The sequence below is a fragment of the Chiloscyllium punctatum genome, chromosome 10 (genome assembly GCF_047496795.1).
Source record: "Chiloscyllium punctatum isolate Juve2018m chromosome 10, sChiPun1.3, whole genome shotgun sequence".
NCBI classification, from domain to species: domain Eukaryota; kingdom Metazoa; phylum Chordata; class Chondrichthyes; order Orectolobiformes; family Hemiscylliidae; genus Chiloscyllium; species Chiloscyllium punctatum.
Window position 1 is genome coordinate 90327017 of NC_092748.1, and position 25241 is coordinate 90352257.

At 39.8% G+C, this 25241-nt stretch overlaps 1 protein-coding gene and 1 long non-coding RNA gene across 3 annotated transcripts in view; one reads left to right on the forward strand and one right to left on the reverse strand.

Annotated features, from left to right (window-relative positions):
* The window catches only part of arhgap15 (Rho GTPase activating protein 15), a 753427-nt gene that overhangs the window by 257447 nt on the left and 470739 nt on the right, over positions 1-25241 (forward strand). The gene's annotated exons all lie outside the window — the stretch shown is intronic.
* On the reverse strand, positions 15296-23673 carry LOC140482366 (uncharacterized). Its single transcript, XR_011961710.1, has 3 exons — positions 23567-23673; positions 18338-18525; positions 15296-16357 (listed from the first exon to the last, which is right to left on the reverse strand). It is a non-coding gene; the product is annotated as an uncharacterized lncRNA (long non-coding RNA).

Sequence of the window (25241 nt, forward strand, 5' to 3'; positions counted from 1 at the left end):
CTCTTCTTCAAGACATTTTTCAGCATCATTTCTGAAGTCGATTATGACCCACAGAAATCATAGATATCTAGTTCTGAGCCATTAGATGTCTTCTGAATCATTCCCAGTTTTTAAGTAGTTACAATACAACTCAATGGAGGGTGGCTTTAGAAGGAGAACAGTAAGGGCATTACCATAAAGACTTTGTCGTTGTCACTCTTACGAATACGCTCATGGACATATCCATCCACTTCAGATACATTGGTGATGATGAAGTTGAATATGTTTCCATTTCATTTTGGTCCTCTGATCAACTGGCAGACATGTTCTTCAGCACTTCACCAAAGTAATCATTAGTGGATATTACTGGCCCACTCTTGGTGATGGATGTTGATGGATTTTAACAACACACAAGGGATAGCTAAGCCAGCTGGACTGAACTAAAAGCAAAATACTAGGAAGTCTGATAACTAAAATAAGAAAAGAGGAAGTTAGAAAACCTCATTTGGTCAGGCAGCATCTATAGAGAATGTTACAACCAAGTCCAAGAAGATGAATAAGCTCCTCTCTTTTCGCTCCTGAGGTCCATTGTAACACAGTCTGAATTTTTAAGATCTGCTTTATCATTTAAATATGTACGTGACCATGCGTAAAATCACATGAAGAAGTAAACCAAAAAGAGCCTCTCTAATAAATAGAAATTATTTATTGTAAAATTTATTCAAGAAGTGTAGAAAACCTATAAAAAGGTGAAACATAGCATGAATTCTGAGGCATACACACACACACGGTAGCCCACAAACAAAACAGGTTGCAGGGTGGTGAAATTGAAGTTGAGAAAGCCCACAACTGAAAGGAATTATATGTTTCAGTATTCTTGGATGCGCTAGAAGTTCCAATGGTATTGAAGCCAATATAAGTCAATTGCAAGGGGATACGTTGATCGAATGATATTACTAGACTGATAATCCAGAGTTCCAGGTAATCTTCCAGGGACTTGGGTTTGAATGTCACTATGGCAGATAGTAGAATTTGAATGTGAATTCATCAAAAATCTAGAACTAAGAATTTAATGATGACCACGAAACCATTGTCAATTGTTGGGAAAACCCATCATGTTCATGAATGCCCTTTAGAGAAGGATACTGCCATCCTGATCTGATCTGGACTGCATGTGACTCCAGACCCACAGTAATCTGATTGACTTTTAACTGCCCTCTGGGCAATTAAGGGATGGATAATCCTTGCCAGCGACTCCCACATCCTGTGAATGAATGAAATATAATTCTGTTTGTATTTCTAGAGACAGCCCTTTTAAAGTTGCAACTTATCTCTTTTCCAAAGTGGCTGATATGGCACTTGAAGTTCCTATTGATTAAAATTCTCTATTTCTGTGACATATTCCAAAGTATGGACACTGGACTTAGTTGCGGAATGAGAACTGTAAAAGAAATTGCTCAAAGGAGCATGCAAAAAACATGCTCATTCTTCATTTCTTTATTTCCTTAAACTTATAATAAATAAGGGAATTACTACTGACCAATTTTGTTTCAGCAAGCTTAAAGGGATCATAACATTAGCAGTCCATTGCAGCAGAATTTGGGAATTGCTTCAAGGATCATTTGTTAATTTCTAAAATGGCCGTGATTTTTATGTCCTCGTTGTCCACAGGAATAGTGCCAGAAGACTGGAGGACAGCAAATGTGGTTCCTTTGTTCAAGAAGGGGAGTAGGGATAACCCTAGTAACTATAGGCCAGTGAACCTCACTTCTGTTGTGGGCAACGTCTTAGAGAGAATTGTAAGGGATAGGATTTATGAACATCTGGATCGGAATAATGTGATCAAGGACAGTCAGCATGGTTTTGTGAAGGGCAGATCGTGCCTCACAAACTTTATTGAATTCTTTGAGAAGGTGACTAAGGAGGTGGACGAGGGTAAAGCGGTAGATGTGGTATATATGGATTTTAGTAAGGTGTTTGATAAGGTTCGCCATGGTAGGCTACTGCAAAAAATACGGAGGTATGGCATTGAGGGTGAGTTGGAGGTTTGGATTAGGAATTGGCTGGCTGGAAGAAGACAGAGGGTAGTAGTTGATGGTAAAGGTTCATCTTGGAGTGCAGTTACTAGCGGTGTTCCGCAAGGATCTGTTTTGGGACCATTGCTGTTTGTCATTTTTATAAATGACCTGGAGGAAGGGCTAGAAGGTTGGGTGAGCAAGTTTGCGGATGATACGAAAGTCGGTGGAGTTGTTGACAGTGAGGAAGGATGTGTCAGGTTACAGCGGGATATAGATAAGCTGCAGAGCTGAGCAGAAAGGTGGCAAATGGAGTTCAATGTGGGTAAGTGTGAGGTGATATTCTTTGGTAAGAGTAACAAAAAGATGGGGTACTTGGCTAATGGTCGGATACTTGGTAGTGTGGATGAGCAGAGGGATCTTGGTGTCCATGTGCACAGATCTCTGAAAGTTGCCACCCAGGTAAATAGTATGGTGAAGAAGGCATATGGCATACTGGCTTTTATTGGTAGAGGTATTGAGTTCCGGAGTCCTGAGGTCATGTTGCAGTTGTATAAGACTCTAGTGCGGCCGCATCTGGAGTATTGTGTGCAGTTTTGGTCACCATACTATAGGAAGGATGTGGAGGCACTGGAACGGGTGCAGAAGAGGTTTATCAGGATGTTGCCTGGCATGGTAGGAAGATCGTATGAGGAAAGGCTGAGGCACTTGGGGCTGTTTTCATTGGAGAAAAGAAGGTTTAGGGGTGACTTGATAGAGGTGTACAAGATGATTAGGGGTTTAGATAGGGTTGACCATGAGAACCTTTTTCCACGTATGGAGTCAGCTATTACGAGGGGGCATAGCTTTAAATTAAAGGGTGGTAGGTATAGGACAGATGTTAGGGGTAGATTCTTTACTCAACGAGTCGTGAGTTCATGGAATGCCCTGCCAGTAGCAGTAGTGGACTCTCCCTCTTTATGGGCATTTAAACGGGCATTGGATAGGCATATGGAGGATAGTGGGCTAGTGTAGATTAGGTGGGCTTGGATCGGCGCAACATCAAGGGCCAAAGGGCCTGTACTGCGCTGTATTTTTCTATGTTCTATGTTATGAGTTCCACCTGCCCTGTTCTCCACACTGTGGAATGCTCAGATCTACAATAATGCCTGAGTGGGATTTAACATGGAAGTACTGGTCCCCATACAAAAGCTGGAAATTCAGGCTATTCTTGCAGCACTGAAGACCCTGACTTTATTGAATTTGCAGCAAACAATTAGTTGCCTGAAGTTGTGGCTTCCTCCCTTTTGAGGAAGGGTGCATCAACCTCTAAAAGCTGTCAGCCAATCAGCACTGTCATCCAGCACAGGCAGTTCTTGTCATTGGTAGGCCCTCTGCAGAGTCAGTTTACCTACAGTCCAAAGCCCAAAGTAAAGCCATCACACCACATCTCGTAACCTTGCCACATGGTATTCCCCTCACCCTGCTAGCTGCTGGGAAATAACTACAAAGGTGGAAAAGTGGCAGGTATGCCACTCCTTGTTATTCCACCTGAATCCGCACTCTTCATGTTCCTCATTTGCCAGCCTGATCCAAATAGTACAGGGATGTCTAACTACTTCTTAAAGCTTTGAAATTCCAAAATTGTCATTATTCAGTGACTCAAAATGTAATCTCTCCCTGTTGCGTCTACATATTGTAACCAAATAAGATAGATTTTTAAATAATTATTGTTCAATCTACATATAATGTCATTCTCAGCAACATGATGCTGAAGATAAATTTGCATTATGATAATTCTGGTCACAAAAGTTTAATATCATGATTAACTTTATTATGATTCATTGTTACATACCAACATTAACTATAACATCATTAATTAATTAGTAATGTGAAATCTTTACCAGTATTTTGGTGTAAAACATGCTGTACAAAGGCAAATATTCCTTTCTTATCGATGCCAAATTACTTATATTCTTCTGGACCTTGTAAAACTAAAAATGAATGAATTTCTGCAATATAAATACCCTTATTATAGAAAAAAAGTAGCAAATATTGTCATATGATTTTGAAGGAAATAAGTTTATTGTCAATGATCATTGTGATTAAATCAGACCTAGTATTAATTGCAATGGACCGGACATGGTTAATCTTCCCAACCCAACCAGACCATACCAATGATGAGAATATTAAATTTATTCCCTGTTCATACTATCACTTCTGCAGCAAGGACACCTACAGAAAGGAAAATTAATGCAAAATCTTTAGGTGCACCTAATTTCTACAACCTACAGACTTAAAAGAAGAAACTACGGTGACTAGCCACAGGTTAAAATCACAAAATAATCTATTTCCACTTCTGTAGCACTACTCAATTCTGTCTGCATTAGGTGCTGGTGGTGCAGTGGTAGTGTCCCTGCCACTGGCCTAATAGTCCCTGGTTCAAGTCCCACTTGCTCCAGAGGTATATAATAACATCTCCAAAATGGTTGATTAGAAAATATCTATTGCTTAACCCATCTGTTGCTGAAACTCTATTGCTTCCTCCTCTATACCTGACTTTTCCAATATGCTTCTGTTTCAATGTCTGCTTTGTTCCACAAATCCAGACGACACAAGTTTCAGTACAACAGCAAATGCTTTATTATTGGACAGCCGGCAAGAGATTCTCAATGTCCCCAAAAGTAGCCATTTGTCTACTTGTGGTGACACTTTTCCAGGAATCTCTGCTCTACTCACAAAGACAGTATTTTTTTAATAGGGATTAAACAAAAGGTTGATCAGTTACATGGTCGATTGTCATTACATAATTTAAAGTAGGTAATTATGAATTTACAAAGCCTGATGAATGTTGATGTCCTGTGATAATGTAAATGGATTACAGGAACTGATTACCATATTCTTCATGATTATATGTTGATGGGAAGAGATTAAGGCAGAAGGGTTTTGCTTGCTGTAAATGGGGGATTCACATACCTATGCTAATATGAAGGGGAAGTAAGACAATGGGAGTGGGAAGCAGTTTAACAGGGTTATAGCCAAAGCTTATCAGTCTTGTCTGGAAAGGGCAAATACCTCTGTCTGAGGGCTACGGGGAATCCACATGTGTGGTTCTACTAGGCTCCTCTTCTTGGATACAGTCAGCCTTCCCCCTACTGAGATATTCTGTCTATATTGTAAGAGGACAGGCTTCTGATTGATACTGCAGTGAGTCTTTTTGGCAGTGGAATGTTTAACCCTTGAGTCCCCAATGTGCCTTGAAGGAGAAGTAAAAGATGGAACTGATCCCTTGTGGTTTTTTAAACTTCCTCACAGTAACCTTTCTTCAGAACGGCCCCAGCCCTAACCCAACCAAAACTCTGTTGCCAGGTCACTTTCTCTCATTACCTCTGTGCCTGCTGACCTAAATTGACCTCTGGATAGCAAACATTATAAATTGCTTATCGTTCTTTTCATATTCCACAATGGCCTTCCCACAACCCATAATCTCTTGTGGCTCTGCAACCCTCCAATATATATGTATCACAGAAAGTCTTGGACATGCCCAATTTTAATCTTTCCATCATTGCTGAGAGTCAGACTTGAAAATGGACTTTCTGACCTTAAGGTAGGAACACAACCACTCGAAGATTCCCCTGCCCACCAATAGATTAACACAAGCAGTAGATGAGGCCCTTAAGTGGGCATTAATTGGCCACAATGACCAGAGTTGGCAGTAGGATAGGAAGGTTGTCTACAGGCCTCCCTGCCACAGACTTACTGTGATGGGGACATGAAGAAAACAATGTCCATACCTGCTACCCTTCCATCTGATTCATTGGCTTCTGCCATCAAACACTACATAGTGGAGGGCACAAGATTTTTCAATGGTGAGGGAATTCCAAAGCTTATATCTAGGCATGAAAAGATAGTTACTTCTAATAGATTAGTTTAGCTTAAAGTTATAGCAAGTAATGTTGTCTTAATTTAAGAAGTTCCATGGTGTACATCATTTAGTGTTCAATTTTCACCAAAACTATGCAACAGTAAATTAATTGAACGGGACACCCAGTTGTTATCATGCTCAACCAATAATCACATCATTCATTTTAATAGCCATAAAATTGGCTAGTTTCTATGGCATACATCCAGTTGGCATCACCAGTTTTACCTTTGGTCATTAAGTTGAAATACTACCCATTTCTCTTACTTTAGAGTAGACTTCAAGTTAGACTTACGCCCTTTTAAAAGAAACAGCTTTAAGAAGCAGCTGCAAGACAAAAATATGGAAATAAAGCCCAGACAGAGAAAGGAAATGAGAATCACATCAGATTTCAGAATGGCATTGACAGCTCATACTGTTGGCCAGAAATAGTGCAGAGCACAGGGAAACTCAAACGAGTCTGAGACATAACTTGACAGAAGTAAACCTTGTCTGAAAACATTTTAATACATTGCATTTATACTTCCTGTCTGGATGTTTCTACTGGGCCAGATATGTTTCTTGATGTTCTTCTGTTGGCATCTGTTTCATATCAAAATGGAACAGTATCATTATCAAAGAAAAAAATATATAATTTGTTCAAAACTTCCCATGCTAACAGGATGATCTCTTCATTAGTGCCATCCATTGACAGGAAAACATAGTCAACACCGTTTTACATATTTATAGCAATATGCCTACTTCAAACTGTTTTAATGGCCCAGTAATTAAAATATTAACTTTTTAGTCGCTAGCAGATATTTAAACAATTATTATATAAGCAGTACCAGGGTGAAATTGAACACAGAAGAGGGTTAATCACTATACATTTAAAACCAAATAGTTTTATCATTTTATACTCAGAATATCTTTTTGTGTAAGTGTAAAGAGGACCTCTTGCCTTTAAGATCTCTGGACACTTAAAACAAAGATACACACATGCACACCTCCATGCCTTACAGATATAGGTTAGTTTTACTTATTCAGCTAATGCATTGGGTTGTCCTTCCACAATTCGTGGATTTGATCACTCACCACCATCAAGTCAATATGGCCCATAAATCCTAATCTCCTGTGACACATGCTCAATTCAAAATAATTCAGAAATTAGGAAATGTAACTGACCAATGGATGCCACTTCACATTCCATTCATTACTATGGTCTGCCCTGGTGCTTTTGGAGCTCGAGAAGTCCAAAAGTAAAATAGCAATGCAAGAGAAACAGTGGTGGCTAAAGCCTCAGGAAACAGCTTCCCTCTGCTCAGTGAATGGGGCATTTGTATTCACAGTAAACAAGTTAAGTGCAATTTTAAAAATATCAGCAACACTAAGTACTGTGATTATGTCAGTCATTTTACAGCAGTTGCCCTAATGCATAATACTCAGTTTAAATCAGCATTAAGTGCCTTATTCGTATACTAGGCACATGGGGATGAAGAGCTTTTTGTGGGGTTACCTTGATCAAATTTCATCTCCAGCAGCTGGTCTTGAGAGCAGGAGACATTTTTCGTAAGCACCTGTTTTTGCTCCATTGTTCTCCTTGGCAAGCTGGTCCGGCTTGCACATGTGAGGCATTCAGGCAGGGGTACTACATGTTGTCGACAAGGCTGTACTTGTCTGAATATTTTAATATTTGTTCAAGTGATTCAACAGGAGACCCCAGGAGGATTGGCCATGGCAGCTGCTTTTCTAGGAGCTCTGGATCTGACTGAATGGTTGCTCTGTCCAGGCTGATCATTGTGTGCTTTGCACTGCTCTTGGACTGAGGGGAGGGGGTTGGTGGGGAGGTGGTGGGGGTGGGCAGAGTTAATCCTCCCTCTCGCTAGCAGCTGCAGTTGTTCCAGAAATGTTTAGAAAGGGCAGAACCACGATTGACAGTTTCAGCTGTGTTAGAATCTTAATCAGTACCTTTCTCTCTCTCCCCCCATTCAGCTGTGAAAAACAAAGTTAGCTTCAGACGTACAGTTCATAGGCTGTAGCACACATCACTCAGCAATGGCACAATGGGTCAGCATAGTTCCCTATGTTTGCCGACAATTCCAGCTGTGGAAAGAAATAATGTTGATAAAGGGCAATTGCATTTCACTGTTCCCTGGCAAATGCAGTTAGTCAGTGAAACAAGAAGTTCACAATTTTTTGTATTTTTGAGAAAGGAACTCAATTGCATCCCGTTATCGGGTGAGCAGAACACTTTCTACAGTTGTATTGCTGGATCAGCACCTGTTCACACTTCGAACCACTGCAGCCACCTGCTTGGATTAACATTCCATTACTAGGATGGCTAATTATGACATGGGAAATTCACTTTCAAAAAAATCTTGTGGGAATTTTTTCTTCTTTGTGAGAAGTGTTTTTTTTAAAAAAATCAGTCTTTGAATATCTCAGTGTTCAGCTTTAGTTCTAATGTACGACTTTTGCAGGCAATTTGAAATGTTATCATCTCCAATTTCTACATGACCAGAGCTCCATTTATTTTAGATTGGATCACAAACTGTAAAACAAAGGAAACAGTAAAACATGTTTTATTATTGATTAACAATTCTATCCATTTCTGTTCCATTCCAGAACAATTTATTACTGAACTCCTTTGATTTTCTTTTGGTGTGTGTATAGCTTGAATGTAAGACCATGTTGCTTTATTAATTAAGATCATTAAAGTTTGTGTCATCTACATCTTTATAAATGGTCTGAATCCCTCAAAACTAATGAGATCAACTGAGAAATGGATGCAGTCTAAAGCAAAATGAAAGATAGGGCATTTTTCAAGGATTTTGTAACCATAAATATGTACAGATTTCAAAGTGTGGCAATTGCAGAACCTTCAATACATGACATCAGTTTTTGGAGATAGAATGTCAATGGTACTGAAACACATTATTTGATAAAAGCTATAGAAATAACAAATATTGAAACAAGAAGCGCTGTAATAAACTAGTATAAAGCATTATGTGGTTGTAAAGGAATTTAATTAAATATGTTTAAGCTTTTCCTTTGACTTACAATGTGTCTCACATGGTTAAATATTAATTAACTATTCATGTAACAGATTACTTAAAACGCTGTGATAGACTTTTGACTCAGTTTTTCTTGTTAAATATAAAACATTTAAACCAACAGTAATACAGGCATAATTCATAAATTGGAGGATATGCAATGTGTATTATTTAAATAGAAGAAATGAATGTATTTAGGATCAAATTAACTTAAATGTAGATAAGCATGAGGTACTGTATTTAGGAAAAAAACTAAGGAGGCCATATATTATTCAAAAAAAAGAATCTAAATGGGTTAGAAAAGCAAAGAAATCTGGGAGTACAAATAAACCAATTGCTGAAAGTAGTGACATAGCACTTGGGCTTTTTTTGCCCCCAAGAGGTGTAGAATTGAAAATTAGTTATGTTAAGCTTGGCTGGGTCACACTGAAGCATTGTAGCTCACATTATAAAAGGCATGTAGTTAGACTAGTGAGACTACAAAATGAATCGACAGTATATATACCAGGCTAAGAGTGTATATCTATCAGGAAAGAATGAACAAGCTGAAAGAAGAAAGAGGGACAGTCTTATAAAACTTTTTAAATTATAAAGAATTAGGATTAAAATAAACACACAGAGAGAGTTCTACTTGTGATGAAAAGCAAAAGTAGAGATCTTCAAAACATAGTGGTCACCAAGAAATCAGATGCAGAATTCAGAAGCAATTTCCTTATCTAGACAGTAGTGAGAATGTGGAACACGCCACCAGTGGGAATGGTTAAGGTGAATGATCAAGATGTTTTAATTGGAAGCTAGATAAGCAAATGAGGGGAAAGGGACAGAAGATTATGTTTATGATATTAGACGATTAAGCATGGAAGGAGGCTAATGTAGAGCATAAATGTGAGCATGAAAAGTTAGACAGAATAATGTAATTTGTGTTGTCAATTCAACAGGTGTAATCTAATGATTTCTGTCTAAGTGTCAATTTCTTCATGAGGCCTAGTGAGATCTTCCTCTGTATCCTACCAAGTATGCCCCCATTAACCACCTACCAACATCCCAATGGTGTTACTCTTGCACAATTCTAGTCCTGTTCTTCAGTCAATGTACTGAAAGAACTCGCCACTACCGGAATATTTCAGATGGACCAGAATCCTTGGGGCCAATGCTATCTTGAAAATGCCACCATGCATCTGGAGAAGCACTGTCAATCTGGAAGCTACCCTGCCTTGCTGGTAGTATGCCGTAAGTTCTTTGATTCGATGTCCAACATGGATGTTCTAGGGAGCAAGTGACAAGCTGAACTTGCTGGGTTGCTGCTCTGAGTTCTATTTCTAGAACTCTTGACTTGTTGCATGCTTGAGGCGAATGATAAGAAGCTGCATATTATTGAGACAAGATGCACAATTAATAAGATCATTAAGAGGCAATGATCTCCCTTAATAGGCAATTCATTGCTGTCTGGTGAGAATTTCACATCAACAACCGGAATTCAGTTAAAAGCTGCAGTGGGTTGCTCCCAATGTTGAGATACACCTTGCTAGATTTCCCATGCAATTCTGTCTCATTTCTTGCCATGACCCACATTATTCATGTCCCTGTAAGATTTCACACTGTGTAATTTTAACTAAAAAACTACCAGTGACATTGAATCCAGCTTCACACAACTTCATGTAGAATGTTGAGATGTTTTTTTTTGTTAGATTATTTTGAGTATTTTATTTGGTACTGTGTAATTATGAGTAAAAAAAAGTGCGATAACATAATTGGTCCATATAATCAAAGTAGATATAAGTAACTAAAAAGAAGACAAAATAAATTAAACTTTAAACCAATAAGAGAGAAGAATAATAGATACTCAATGCCCAGGGCAGATTTAATATGCAAAAAAAAAATCCAAGAAATTTTATTAGAAAGACCATCTCTATAGTTTTATAAAATTAGATGTGAGTTGAGCATTTGTAATATTTCATGTATTTGTTCAACATTATCAGTGAAGGAAGACCAGTATGAAATAGTTTTCTTGTACCATCAGTCAGTGAATTGTTAACTTGATTATAGATATTTTTGCCTCAAAGAATCCTTCAGGCTATACAGCATTGCTAAATGCTATAAGATTCCATTTGGCTCAGAGTGGTACTAAAGCTCATCGTATTATTGTTACCTAGGAAGAGACAAATGATTTGAAACGTGCTGAGGTTTGTTTGTTTCTGTTTTGTATTGTCCTTTTCAAAGTGATAGCAGTAGCACAACAAATTCAGCAGGTACAAATTCAGCAGGTACAGCTCAAGATGGAAGTACGTATACAATTCCTTGCAACTGATAGATTATGGCTTACAGTGCTGAATTTTGTTGTTCAGCATACATCAAATTTGATTCACTTCATGTGAGATATAGAATTGGCTGAAGATACTGGCAAAGGATCTTAGAATATTCCAGAATGAGTGCTGAAGACCTGTACTGCAGAACTAGCTGTATCCACAGACAAGCTGTTCCAATACACTTACGACACTAGGATCTATCGACAATATAGAAAATTGGCAAGTATGTCTGGTGGGCAAAAAGAATGACAAATCCAATCCAGCAGTTACCATCTAACAACCTTCTCTCAAATATCAGCAAAGTGAATGAAGAGTCATTGACAGTACAATAAAAATGCAATTGCAATGGAATAACCTGCATACGAACACCCAGTCTGGGTTCCACCAGGGTTATTCAACACCTGACCTCAATGCAGCCTTGGATTAATCATGGAAAAAAGCGCTGTACTCCAAAGTTAAGATAAGAATACTTCTGATGAGGAGGCAGTATTCTACTCAGTACTGTTTGAAGAAGCCCTAAATAAAAGTGGAATCAATGGGAAATAGGAGTAAAATCTCTGTTGTTGAAGTCATACCTGGCAATAAAGAAAATGTTTGAGGTCAATCATCTCAGCTCCAGGACTTCTCTGTCGGACTTCCTCAGGGCAATGGTCCAAGTTCAACTATTCTCAGCTGCTTCACTAATGACCTATCCTGCATTTTTTTTTCTTAAATCACTTTTGAGGGATGTGGGCATCACTGACTAGCCAGCATTTATTATCTGTCCCGAGTTGCCCTTGAGAAGGTGATGGTGAACCGCCTTCTTGAACCATTGGAGTCCACCTGCTGTGGGTTGACCCACAATGCCATTAGGGAGGGAATACCAGGATTGTGACCCAGTGACGGTGAAAGAACAGTAATAAATTTCTAAGTCAAGGTGGTGAGTAGCTTGTAGGGGAACTTGAAGGTGATAATGTTCCCTTATCCTTTTAGATGAAAGTAGTTGTGCGTTTGGATGGTGTCTGAGGATCTTTGTTGAATTTCTGCAGTGCATCTTGTAGATAGTACACACTGCTGCTACTAAGCATTTGTGATGAAGGAAGTGGATGCTTGTGGATCAAATGCCAATAAAGCAGGCTGCTTTGTCCTGGATGGTGTCAAGCTTCTTGAGAGTTGTTGGGGACACTTATCCTGGCAAGTGAGGGGTACTCCATCACACTCCTGGCTTGTGCCTTGTCCATGGTGGAAAGACTTTGGGGAGTCAGGAGACAAGTTACTTGCTGCAGTATTCGTACCCTCAGGGCTGCTCTCATAGCCACTGTGTTTATGTGGTGAGTCCAGTTGAGTTTCTGGTCAATGATAACCCCCAAGATGTTGATAGTGGGGGATTCAGCAATGGTAACACCATTGAATGCCAAGGGGCAGTAGTTAGATTGTCTCTTATTGGTGATGGTCATTGCCTGGCATTTAGTGTGGACTGAATGGTACTTGCCCATACCTGGCAGATCTTTCTATGTTTGGACGTGAAGTACTTCAGTATCTGTGGAGAAGCAATGATGCTGAACTTTGTGCAATCATTGGTGAACATCCCCCCTTCTGACCTTATGATGGAGCAAAGGTTATTGATGAAGCAGTTGAAGATGGTTTGGCCTAAGACACTGCCCTGAGGAATTCCTACAGAGATGTCCTGGAGCTGAAATGACTGACCTCCAACAACCATGACCATTTTCCTATGTGCCAGATATGACTCCAACCACCCACTGATTCCAGTGTTGCTAGGACTCCTTGATGCCACACTTGGTTGAATGCAGCCTTGATGTCAAGGATTATCACTTCCACCTCACCTCTGGAATTCATCTCTTTTGTCCAAGTTTGAACCAAGGCTGTAATGAGGTCCGGAGCAGAGTGGTCCTGGCAGAACCCAAATTGGGCATCACCGTGAGCAGGTGCTGCTTGAAAGCACTGATGACGGTACCTTCCATCACTTTACTGATGATCAAGAGTAAACTGATGGGGCAGTAATAGGCTGGTTGCTTTTGTCCTGCTTTTTGTCGACAGGGCATACCTGCATAATTTTCCACATTGTTGGGTGAATGCCAGGAATGCAATCATACTGGATCAGCTTGGCTCAGGGAGCAGCAAGTACTGGAGCACAGGGCCAATAATTTTTGCAGTATCCAGCGTCTCAAACCCTTTCTTGATACCATGGAGAGTGAATCAAAATGGCTGAAATCCTGTATCTGTAATGCTGAAGGCCACCAGAGGAGGCTGAGATGAATCATCCACTCGGCACTTATGGCTGAAGGTTGCAGCGAGTGCTTCAGCTTTATCTTTTGCATTGATATGCTGGGATCTTCTATCATTGAATATGGAGATATTTGTGGAGCTGTTGTTTAATTGTCGACCAGCATTCTCAAGCTGGTGTGGCAGGACTGCAGGGCTTAGATCTGATCCATTGGTTGTGGGATCACTTAACTATGTCTATCACTTACTGCTTGTGCTGTTTGGCATGCAAGTAGTACTGTTTGATAGCTTCACCAGGTTGGCACCTCATCTTCAGGTGTGCCTGGTACTGCTTCTTGCATGCCCTTCTGCACTCTCCACTGAACCAGAGTTGATCCTCTGCCTTGATTGTGATGCTTGAGTGGAGTATTTGCCAGGCTATAAGGTTGTAGATTGTGCTAGAGTACAATTTTGCTGCAGTTGATGGCCCACAGTGCCTCTCAGATGCCCAGTCTTGAGTTGCTCAATCTGTTCAAAGCATGTCCCATTTAACACAGTGATAGTGCTACAAAACATGATGGAGGTTATTCTCAATGTGAAGGTGGGAATTCTTCTCCACAAGGACAGTCCGGTGGTCACTCTTACCACTTTTGTTATGGACTGTTGCATCTGCAACTAGCAGATTGGTAAGGATAAGGTAAAGTATGTTTTTTCCCTCTTGTTGGTTCCCTCACCATCTACTGCAGATTGGGTCTAGCAGCTATGTTGTTTAGAACCCGACCAGCTCAATCAGTAGTACTGCTGCATCATAAAGTCAGAGGTGGGGCTGAACACTGATGCTTGCACAATGTGCCGCATCACTTGCTACTACTCAGAGCCTGAGGCATTGCACGTCCATGACCTGGACAACGTCCAGACTTGGTCTGATACTTGGCAAGTGACATTTGGGTCACACAACTGCCAGGTAATGATAAATTCCAAGAAGAGAAAGTTCAATCTCATCACTTGACATTCAGTGGCATTGAATCGCTTTATTTGCCAAAGACCTTAAAAGATTTGGCAACCATACCAATTGCAAGAAATTGCCCAGAGGTGAGCAGAGGTAGGAGCAGGAAGGAAACAAAGGTGGGAAAATAAGAAAATAAAACTTTTGAAACTCACTATTATTTTTTTTTTCTGTTATTGTTCAGTTATAATTCACAACAGTAGTTTCTGTGACACACCCAAAATAATTTTGCCAAAATGCATCAGTATTGTCAAATGTACTTTCAAGATCAAGTGAGATTGCTTCGCTAAAGTCACTGCACACAATCAGAACCTGGCAACACTGATTACAGTTGAATATGAAATATTCTTAAACTTAACAAGGTGTGGCAAAAAGCAGCACATTCCTTTCTCTAATACTTCTTTCAGTAAATAAGAAATGCAATGAATAAATAAAACTGATGTGTGATTAATCGTGTAGTTTTCCTTATCACTATGAGCTAGTCAATTTCAACCCAATTTTATAAAGTCAAGGTTAACCAAGCAGTGATCGCTACACATTCAACTTGATTTACAAGTAGAATACCTGTAAATAGGTTATAAATAACACAATTTAAATGTTTCTTAACAGGAACACAATTCTAAGAAATTACCACAATGAACTTATTGCACAACTGCAACATCAGCATTTACTCAAATTTTTTGTCTGATTTGTGCAAGCCTTCCAGAGCAATATTGCACTTTTTGTTCATGTATAATAACAGTTTTGATGTTTTATTACTAATTACAAATCATAGAATCATAGATTCCCTACAGTGCAGAAAGAAGCCACTTGGCCCATTGAGTCTGCACCGACTCTTCAAAAAGCATGCCACCTGGACACCCACCCTATGAATCCTTCGTAAAAATGTCTACTATTATACCATAAACAATGTAGACAAGAAGAGAAGAAGCCAGTCAAAAAGCAAAGGACTTTTAAAAATTTGATCCGGAGGATTGGAGGTTGCTAAAAAGGCTAGTCTTTATTGCTGATCCCTAATTCCCAGAGGAGAGTTAAGAGTCAAACACAATACTTTGCTCTAGAATCATGTGTAGAAGAGGCCATGTAAGGACTACAGATTTCAGTCCATAAAGAATATTAGTGAATCAGACACTTCTTTTTTAAAAAATGACAATAAATAGTGGTTACATGGTGGTTACTTGACCATCTTTCTCTTTCAGATTTTTATTACATTTAAGTTTCACCATCTGCCAATGGTGGGATTCAAACCCAGGTTGTCTTGAACATTTGCCTACATTTCAGGATGACTAGTCTGGTGACATTTCCTGGAATATTGTTTCTTCTGTGTGAATCTCTGAAATCTGTGCATAACAGAGACCTCAGGAACTAGAAGTCAATGTATCAGCATGCTCCAACCCTCAGAGGAAATATAGGTCGCTGCTTCACCACCAGCATATGAAAAATATCTTTAAACAGGAATTCCCTGGCAACCCAGCTGGTAGTTAACAAAAATTCAAGAACAAAAGTAGTTTGAAAGGAGCACCAAGGGAAGCTCAGCTGTTAAATGTAAAGAAAAGCCATGTGATAGAGTCATAGAGTCATACAGCATGAAATCAGACTCTTTGGTCCAATAAGTCCATGACGAGCAGAAAAAGAAATTATATTTAGCTGATGGAATGTGCTGGAGAAAGCATTTTTGGATGTAGGTTTGCTTGTTGAGCTGGTAGGTTCATTTCCAGTCATTTCATCACCCTACTAGGTAATATCTTCAGTGGGCCTCAAATGAAGCAATGCTGATAAGTCCTGCTTTCTATTTATATGTTTGGGTTTCTTTGGATTGGTGATGTCATTTCCTGTGATGATGTCACTTCCTGTGGGCGAAGTCACTTCTGGTTCCTTTTCTCAGGGGTTGGTAGATGGGGTCAGACTTTGTTTGACTTATCCAAAAAAACAAAGACACACATGAGAATTCCTAAAAGCATGGCATTCCAACCGGAACTCTACCAACAAACCAAGTTAGACCCATTTACACCTCAGGCAAAGAGAGAGAAGGAGACTCTTTCATGGCAATGTCAGCTAGTGTGGGGAATTAATCTACTCTGTTGGCATCTCTCTATGTTGCAAGCTAACCAATCTGTGCAGTGGGAAACAAAGTTAACATTTAGAGCCCAATGTGGCTCTTCTTTGGAAACAAAGCAAGGATGGGGGTGGTGGAAGTGTAATCAATTTTAAGCTATCTGCAATCTAGTCTACTATATGCTCAGTGGGGAGAACAAAAGCAGGCAGGGTGACAGCTTTGTGAAATATCCCCACCCGGTCTGTAAGAATATGGAGAATTTGATCACTTAGGCTCCTCTGGACAGTAACTTGCATATAAGTAACTTACACCATCTATAAGGGCAAGAGCATCTAATACATGGGAACAAAGTGACTTGTTGCTTCTTCTCAAAGCCATATACCTTCTATAAGGACATTCAAGGCGTGCCAGATGTGAGCAGGTTTTCCACATACACAATGAGGTTTTTCCTTCATATTTGTGAAGGCGATACATGGAATTGCATACCATAGTAATGCAGTGTCCAACCGCTAACTTGACTTTGCTAGCTTATGGGGTAAAAACAATGACTGCAGATGCTGGAAACCAGATTCTGGATTAGTGGTGCTGGAAGAGCACAGCAGTTCAGGCAGCATCCAAGGAGCTTCAAAATCGACGTTTCAGGCAAAAGCCCTTCATCAGGAATAAAGGCAGTGAGCCTGAAGCGTGGAGAGATAAGCTAGAGGAGGGTGAGGGTGGGGAGAAAGTAGCATAGAGTACATCCTTCCACATCCATCAAAGTTTTACTTGCACACCCATTAATATCATTTATTGTATCAGTTGCTCCCAATGCGGTCTCCTCTACATTGGGGAGACTGGGCGCCTCCTAGCAGAGCGCTTTAGGGAACATCTCCGGGACACACGCACCAATCAACCACACCGCCCCGTGGCCCAACATTTCAACTCCCCCTCCCACTCTGCCGAGGACATGGAGATCCTGGGCCTCGTTCACCGCCGCTCCCTCACCACCAGACGCCTGGAGGAAGAACGCCTCATCTTCCGCCTCGGAACACTTCAACCCCAGGGCATCAATGTGGACTTCAACAGTTTCCTCATTTCCCCTTCCCCCACCTCACCCTAGTTCTAAACTTCCAGCTCAGCACTGTCCCCATCACTTGTCCGGACTTGTCCTACCTGCCTATCTCCTTTTCCACCTATCCACTCCACCCTCTCCTCCTTGACCTATCACCTTCATCCCCTCCGCCACTCACCTATTGTACTCTATGCTACTTTCTCCCCACCCCCATCCTCCTCTAGCTTATCTCTCCACGCTTCAGGCTCACTGCCTTTATTCCTGATGAAGGGCTTTTGCCCGAAACGTCGATTTCGAAGCTCCTTGGATGCTGCCTGAACTGCTGTGCTCTTTCAGCACCACTAATCCAGAATTTGCTAGCTTATTCACCAATAGGTCCTTTACATTAGTATTCTTGCAAATTGTCCTGATGTTTGCAAAGCAAAATGTTTCAGCAAAATGTGTCTTTTTCAGCAAAATTTAATTAAAATTTTAACAGTATTTTCCCAGACCATAGTAGGTGAATATGAGGAGCAAGCACACTTGGAGGTTTCCAGAAAAGGATTCTGAAGTGACCCTGCCAGTTTGCACCTTTCCCTTTGTAATTTCAATATAGAATCTCTATTGCTTTAGCAGAATGCCATTATCTGAAAATATTGGGAATGAATGGGTGTTCAACTGGCTTCAATTAGACCACTGAACTTGAGGTGGCTTTCTAATTGGCTCCCACTAGTAAAATGCTTCCCCAAAGACACTGCCACACCACCACCACTCCTCCTGTCCCCTCGGCAATGCAAAATCTAGTCCTACCTTTTTCTCGCAACAGGACTTCTTATCTGCTGCTAAAATTCAGCCTCAAGTCACTAGCAGTCTCTTTCTCTTCATTGGTAAACACTTGTATTTCTACCATTCTACCATTCTCCATGTCTTCCTCCTCCATTGATAGCTCGATGTCCACTCCAAGAAGTCTGTCTCTACCTGGATTGGTCAGCTCTCCTCTGCAATAAGGAAAGGCACAGAGTTAGAATTGCCAGCAGTTCCCTGATTTCTGAGGACTATGTGTAAATATTTGAGGCCACTGGATGTGAAGAATGAACTGTATGTCATTTGTTAAGTTGGCGATTGTGAGGTGGAAGCTGGAGAGAAAGGAGTTTCTGGGTCCGTGGGTTGTGTAAGTCAATAGGGACTGGGCAGGAAAATGCAAAGGAGGTGATTGAGCTGAGAGCTGAGATTTGCATGATAGATAAGCAGGACGCTGGAAGAACACAGCAAGCCAGGCAGCATCAGGAGGTAGAGAAGTCAACATTTTGGGTGTAACCTTTCTTCAGATTATACCCAGAACGTTGACTTCTCCATCTCCTGATGTTGTCTGGCTTGCTGTGTTCTTCCAGCCTCCTGCTTGTCTCCCTTGGAGTTTGCATCTGCGGTTTTTTTCTGTCTCTAACGAGATTTGTTGGACACTTAGTTGCTCATGAGGTCACTGCGCCTTATCCAGCACTGCATCCTAATCCTCAGCATTGCACTCCTTCTACTCATTGCCTCAGCAACTTGAATGCTTGCCAGCATTGTCGGGGTGATTGGCCTCACCTTGCCATCCTCATGGAAGACGGCTTCTCTTCATTTCAACCTTGCTTGAATCCATGGATGAATCTGTAAATCAGAGGGCTCGCTTTCTATCCATTGTGCTATCCATTTCTGCAGCTCAGCCACAGCAGATTTTTAATTCCAAACACTATTGCCCTGGCTGGGGTCCCTTTAAATAAAGATTCTATATTGCCTCATGATTGTTCAGGGACTCCAGAGGAGGGCTGCTAATTGGTTTGCTGTGGGAAAAACCAAGCACAAGGCAGGCAAATCAAAGATGATATGATAATTCCCATAATATGATTCTACTGTTTCTGCAGAGACTAAGCTTGTAACCTTCTGCCTTACATCCTCATTTGAAAACAAATTAGTGCTTTTTGAAAAAAAAATGAAGAAACATTTGTTGAGACATAAGCAATTGGCCCCATATGTCTATAATTTAAACCTATTTGGTCACATTTTCCCAAGATACAAGCTGGTTTCGCAGGGTTCCCTGCTGATAAAGTATACTTAGATCATTTTAATTCTTACATTTTAACTCATTTCAGAGAAAATTGATTCAAACATTTTGTTTGGAATTGGCAGATTTTAGGTTTAACCAAATTACCATCAAGTGCAGTTCCCAGATTCCTGAAATTGTCTAATCAGGAGTGGCATTTTGTCAGAAATCAATACAATAACTTGGCAGACATTGAATTAAGTTGGCATTTGCACCCCTAAAGAGCATAACCATATCTGTTGTGAAAAATTGAATGGTTATATTATTTTTATTCATTCATGGAATTTGAATATCACTGGAAAGGAACAGCATTTATTGTCCATCCATAACTGCCCTTGAGAGGCAATGGTGAATCATCTTATTGACTCATTCTTTGGTCAAGGTTTGAAAATCTAAACTTGATCTAAACATGGATAAACCTGTGCACATAATGTGCAGAAAAGCTGTTATTTCCAAGTCTGCCTTGATATAGTTGTTCATGCTGCCCTCCTCCCAAACAATCCTCCAACACCTAAATGGGTGGGACTGCTTTCAGCTGATTCCATCCTATATGCTCAGTTGTCACTAGAGAATCAATGACTCCCCTTCACACTCCAGCAATATTACATTAGAATCTATCAATTGGCTGCTTCTATCTCTCCTTTATCTTGTCAACATGATTTGAATCGTAATTCATTGAATGAGAGCAGAAGTTAATGTCCCCTCTCCCACTGCTATGTGATCAGGCAGAGGATGCACATCCTGCTGTCTCCCTGCCTTTGCCCTGTGTTCAATGTGGGCAGAATGACTTGCAGCTTTCCTTCCTGCTAGATTTCCAATTGAGGCCCTTACTTCTTCTCCTTTAATAAATTTAAGTGCCTCATCTTGCCACTGGGGTGATACCTGTATATACTTAATATAGGAAGATTGGCGAATGAAAGCTTGCAGGATTCTAGGGGGACAGCTTATTCAAATGCACTCAGTACCTGATCAAGGGACCCCCATATCAGGAAGTGGGGGGTGTAGCAAGCCAGTTCTCTCCCCTTCCTTACAATTCCTCACTAACAGCCCCACCCTAATTTCACCTTTATCAAGTTTATCACAGTCATCACTGTATTTTATTGGCACTAGCTATCATGCACAGTGATGGACCAGTTGGCTGGCAACTCATGAGGGGGCAAGATTTCTTGGGGAAATAAATGAACACCATGGGGTTGGAGCATGGATTGCAGAGTTCTCACTGCCAATTAAGGATGTAATTTCCTCAGGACTCTCAGTGAGTGGATAAAAGCAAATTACTGCGGATGCTGGAATCTGAAACCAAAAAAGAAAAAATGCTGGAAAATCTCAGCAAGTCTGGCAACATCTGTACTCCAGATATGATCTCACCTTATGCCTTGTAAATGGTGATCAGGCTTTGGGGAGTCAGGAGGTGAATAATTTGCTGCAGAATTCCCAAAATCTGCACTGATCTTTTGGCACAGTGCTTATTTGGCTAGTCCACTTCAGCTTCTGGTCAATGTTGATAGTGGGAGAATCAGTGATGGTAATCTCATTTAATGTCACAGAGTGATGGTTAGATTCTCTCTTGTTGAAGCCTGGCATCTGTGTTGTGGGACTGTCACTTGTCATTTATCAACCTCGATATTGACCAGGTTTTCCTGCATTAGGATATAGCTTCTGTGTCTGATGACTTCTGAGTGGCACTGAACATTGCTCAATTATTAGCAAGCAACATCACTTTTGGCCTAAAGATCGAGGGAAAGTCATTGATGAAGCAGCTGAAAATAGTTGAAACGAGCACATCCCACTCACAGAGCAAAAAAGAGAAAATGCTGGAAAATCTCAGCAGCACTAGCAGCATTTGTAAGGAGAGAAAAGAGCTGATGTTTCGAGTCTAACTGACCCTAATGACAAAGGGTCAGTTAGACTCGAAATGTCAGCTCTTTTCTCTCCTTAAGGATGCTGCCAGACTTGCTGAGATTTTCCAGCATTTTCTCTTTTTTGCTCTGTGAGTGGGATGTGCTCGTTCCAACTATTTTCAGCTGCTTCATCAATGACTTTCCCTCGATCTTGAGGCCAAAAGTGATGTTGCTTGCTAATAATTGAGCAATGTTCAGTGCCACTCAGAAGTCATCAGACACAGAAGCTATATCCTAATGCAGGAAAACCTGGTCAATATCGAGGTTGATAAATGACAAGTGACAGTCCCACAACACAGATGCCAGGCTTCAACAAGAGAGAATCTAACCATCTCTCTGTGACATTAAATGAGATTACCATCACTGATTCTCCCACTATCAACATTGATCAGAAGCTGAACTGAACTAGCCATATGAGTACTGCGTCAAAAGATCAGTGCAGAGTTTGGGAATCCTGCAGCAAATTATTCACCTCCTGACTCCCCAAAGCCTGATCACCATTTACAAGGCACAAGGTGAGATCATATCTGGCGTATGAGGTACAGTTTTGGTCCTATTAGTTAAATTAGGATACAATGGCATTTAAAGCAATTCAGAGAACGTACACTTATCTTGTGTCTGGGATGGAAGGATGACCTTTTTTTGGAAAAGTTAGACATGTGCATATGAGTTTAGAACTATGAGAAGTGATCTTATTGAATCCTATCATAGCCTAGAAGATTTGACAAATTAGACACTGAGATAATGTTTCACATAAACACTATTATGAGGCATACAGAGTTTGAAAATGACTATCTCATTTAAATCAAAGATAAAGAGAATTCTTTCCTCAGAGAGCTTTGGAGATTGTATCATGATTGTTTTTTTCAGGTTGAATTAGATAAATTCTTGATTGACAAATAAGTCAAAAGATATAGGAGATAGACAGGAAAGTAAAGTTCAGATAACAATCAGATCAACCATAATCTTACAAAATGGTGAAGCTGGCTTAAGGGGCCTAGTTGATATAGGCTACTAGTTGATATGTTTGTATTTTTTCTTAAATTAACACACTAAATGATTGCAAAATGTAATGAACACAAAATAATGATCAAAAGTGAAAATTCCATTTAAAGTTGAAAAGTTGCTGTGCATTTTGCAGCAGTTATCATACATAGGTCAATGTAATTATACATTCAGAGGTTAATTTCCATCATTAATTTAAACAGGTTATAGACATTATATATTAAAGAAGTAAACAAACTGAGCTTATCTTCTTTGGCTTCTGGAAAGAAAAGAAACTTGAGCTGACCATATCACTATTTCAGCAGCAGGGTGCAGAAATGTCTCTCTTACTGCAGGGCTCCTAGTTCAATAATTTATCAGAGTTTGTGTATCACCTGCTGTTAGCAAAAATCAGTGTGGTGCTTTGAACAAACTGCTGCTACATTATAGCATTAGGCACGTTTACAAGAACAAGATTCTGGAAATATAGATACAAAAAAAACAAGAAGATGGATATGTTAGAGCAGTAAATACTGCCTGAAGCTATAAAGTAATGAGCATTTTTCCACAGAGAATTTTGACCTGTTATTTGAACAAAAGAAGGCAGATGAAAAGAGAAATTACTGAATCTAAAGCCTGAGCAAGAAAACACAATTCAACTTTAATAAATGTTTCTTGTGTTAATAATTTACTATTAGTGTAATACTTCCCAAAATAGAACAAAAACATGCTTATTCAGTGTCTTTTGATAACGGGTTTGACTATTTATTTGATATTTTGTTCAGAAAGTATAGCAAAAATTATTTCCTTTATTTGTTTTTGTAACGGTTGTATAGATTTACACGAGCAAGTTATTAAAACCAGCCTGTAATTGCTATTGATGTCTTTGATGATATCTCAGTGAATTTTTCTTCTGTACAATATCCTCTGTCAGTTGGGAGACAATATATTTTGTTGTACTGTTTACCCATTTTTATTTGTTAACATCAAATCTTCTTTCTAAATCTGAAAAAGGCGGCAGCTTTTTCACAAAGTTAAGAATGATTAATACAATAAAGAAGCATAGCTCACCCAATTTTCCGTTCAATCTGAACAGGTTAGAGATTGGGAATTCTGAGGCAAGAAGCTCACTTCCTGACTGCCCAAAACCTGTCCACTATCTCCGTGGCACGAATAAGGAATGTGATGCAATATTCTTTAATTATCCGATGAGTGTGGCTCGCCAATGTTCAAGAAGCTTGATATCATTCTGTGGAAAGCAGCTTTCTTGATTAGCAGCTCATTCACTAACATAAAGATTCATTCCCTTCAACAGTGACAGCAGAGTGTACCCTTTAAAGGTTGCACTACAGCAACTCATCCACATTCCTTCAACAGCATATTTCAAATCAGCAATCTTTACCACTGAAAAGCAGAAGAGCACAGCTGTAGGGAACACCACCACTTACCAATTGCTTTCCGAGTCAAAAACCATTTGACTTGTGACTGAACAAAATCTGGGAGTCCCCTTCCAAACAGGTACCTGTACCTGCATCAAATGAAGTGCAGTTGTTCATGAAGGCTCCTCACCACCACCTTCTCCAGAACAATTAACGATGGGCAGAAAATATAAAAAACCTACAATCATGCCCGTATCCCATGAAAGAATTTTTTAAAAACTTCTGATTTCTAAAACTTGTTTCCTGTGAAAGAGCAAATTGTGAAATCCTTCAATCATTTAAGTCAAAAGTGCAAACTGTCACTCTCTAACATTATTTTTCTCACTTTATTCTGATACTACAGCAAATTTCTGGTTTAACTTTTAGGTCACTAAAACATTAGGATCATAAGGCAAACATTGGTTGAAAATTTTTCTGGTCATAGGTTTAGCAATATCACAAACATACATTTTTGTTTACTAATTTATAACAGCCTGTTGTAGAGAGAAAAGCAACTCTCATTGTTGACAAAGAGAGAAAAACTCTCTCATTGTTGACAATGAGAGAAAATGATCCTTTCAGGGTTGGTTTCAAGCATTTTAAAGGGCCATTTGGAATTGAATTTGATTCAAAATGACATGGCTATCAAGTTGGTGGAACTTCAGGATGTTACTGATCAGTCATGTAACAAATGCTGTTAGATATATCATCAAATAGCAATAGATCATCAAATGGGGCTACCAATTCTTCTTACTCAGCTTCAAGTAACCTAAATACTATAATTGTTGAATTCATTGTAGCTAGGCAATATCAAGAAAGTCACTGCTGATCTGTATTCATAATTTAGTGGCTTTAGCTTGTTTACTTTAGTATTCCCAACATTCCAACTTTCGTAGCAAGTCGAAAATACAAAAATATACTGTAACACAGAGCAGTGTATCATGCTGAGGCATGATTTAAGATGTGATGAAGGCAATCTATCCCTCATAATTAGAATATCAGTATCATGGACTTACCTGCTCATGCATATTTCCTTTGTCTACCTTTCTTTTCTGTGCATGTTTACATTATAAACAAGAGCAGAATTTATTGCAAATACTTAGTACCCTTGGGAAGTAGCTGTTGCGTTTCTTGAATTGCTGCAGTCCATATGGTGAAGGTGCTCCCATGAAGCTGTTAGGTCAGGAGGTCCAAGTTAAAGTAAAAATAATGAAGGAACACCAATATATATCTAAGTCCAGTTAATACGAGGGAATCTTGGAGTTCTTACTCACCTCCTATGCTTGTGCTCTTATTTGATACAGATTGTAAATTTGAGAGATGCTGTT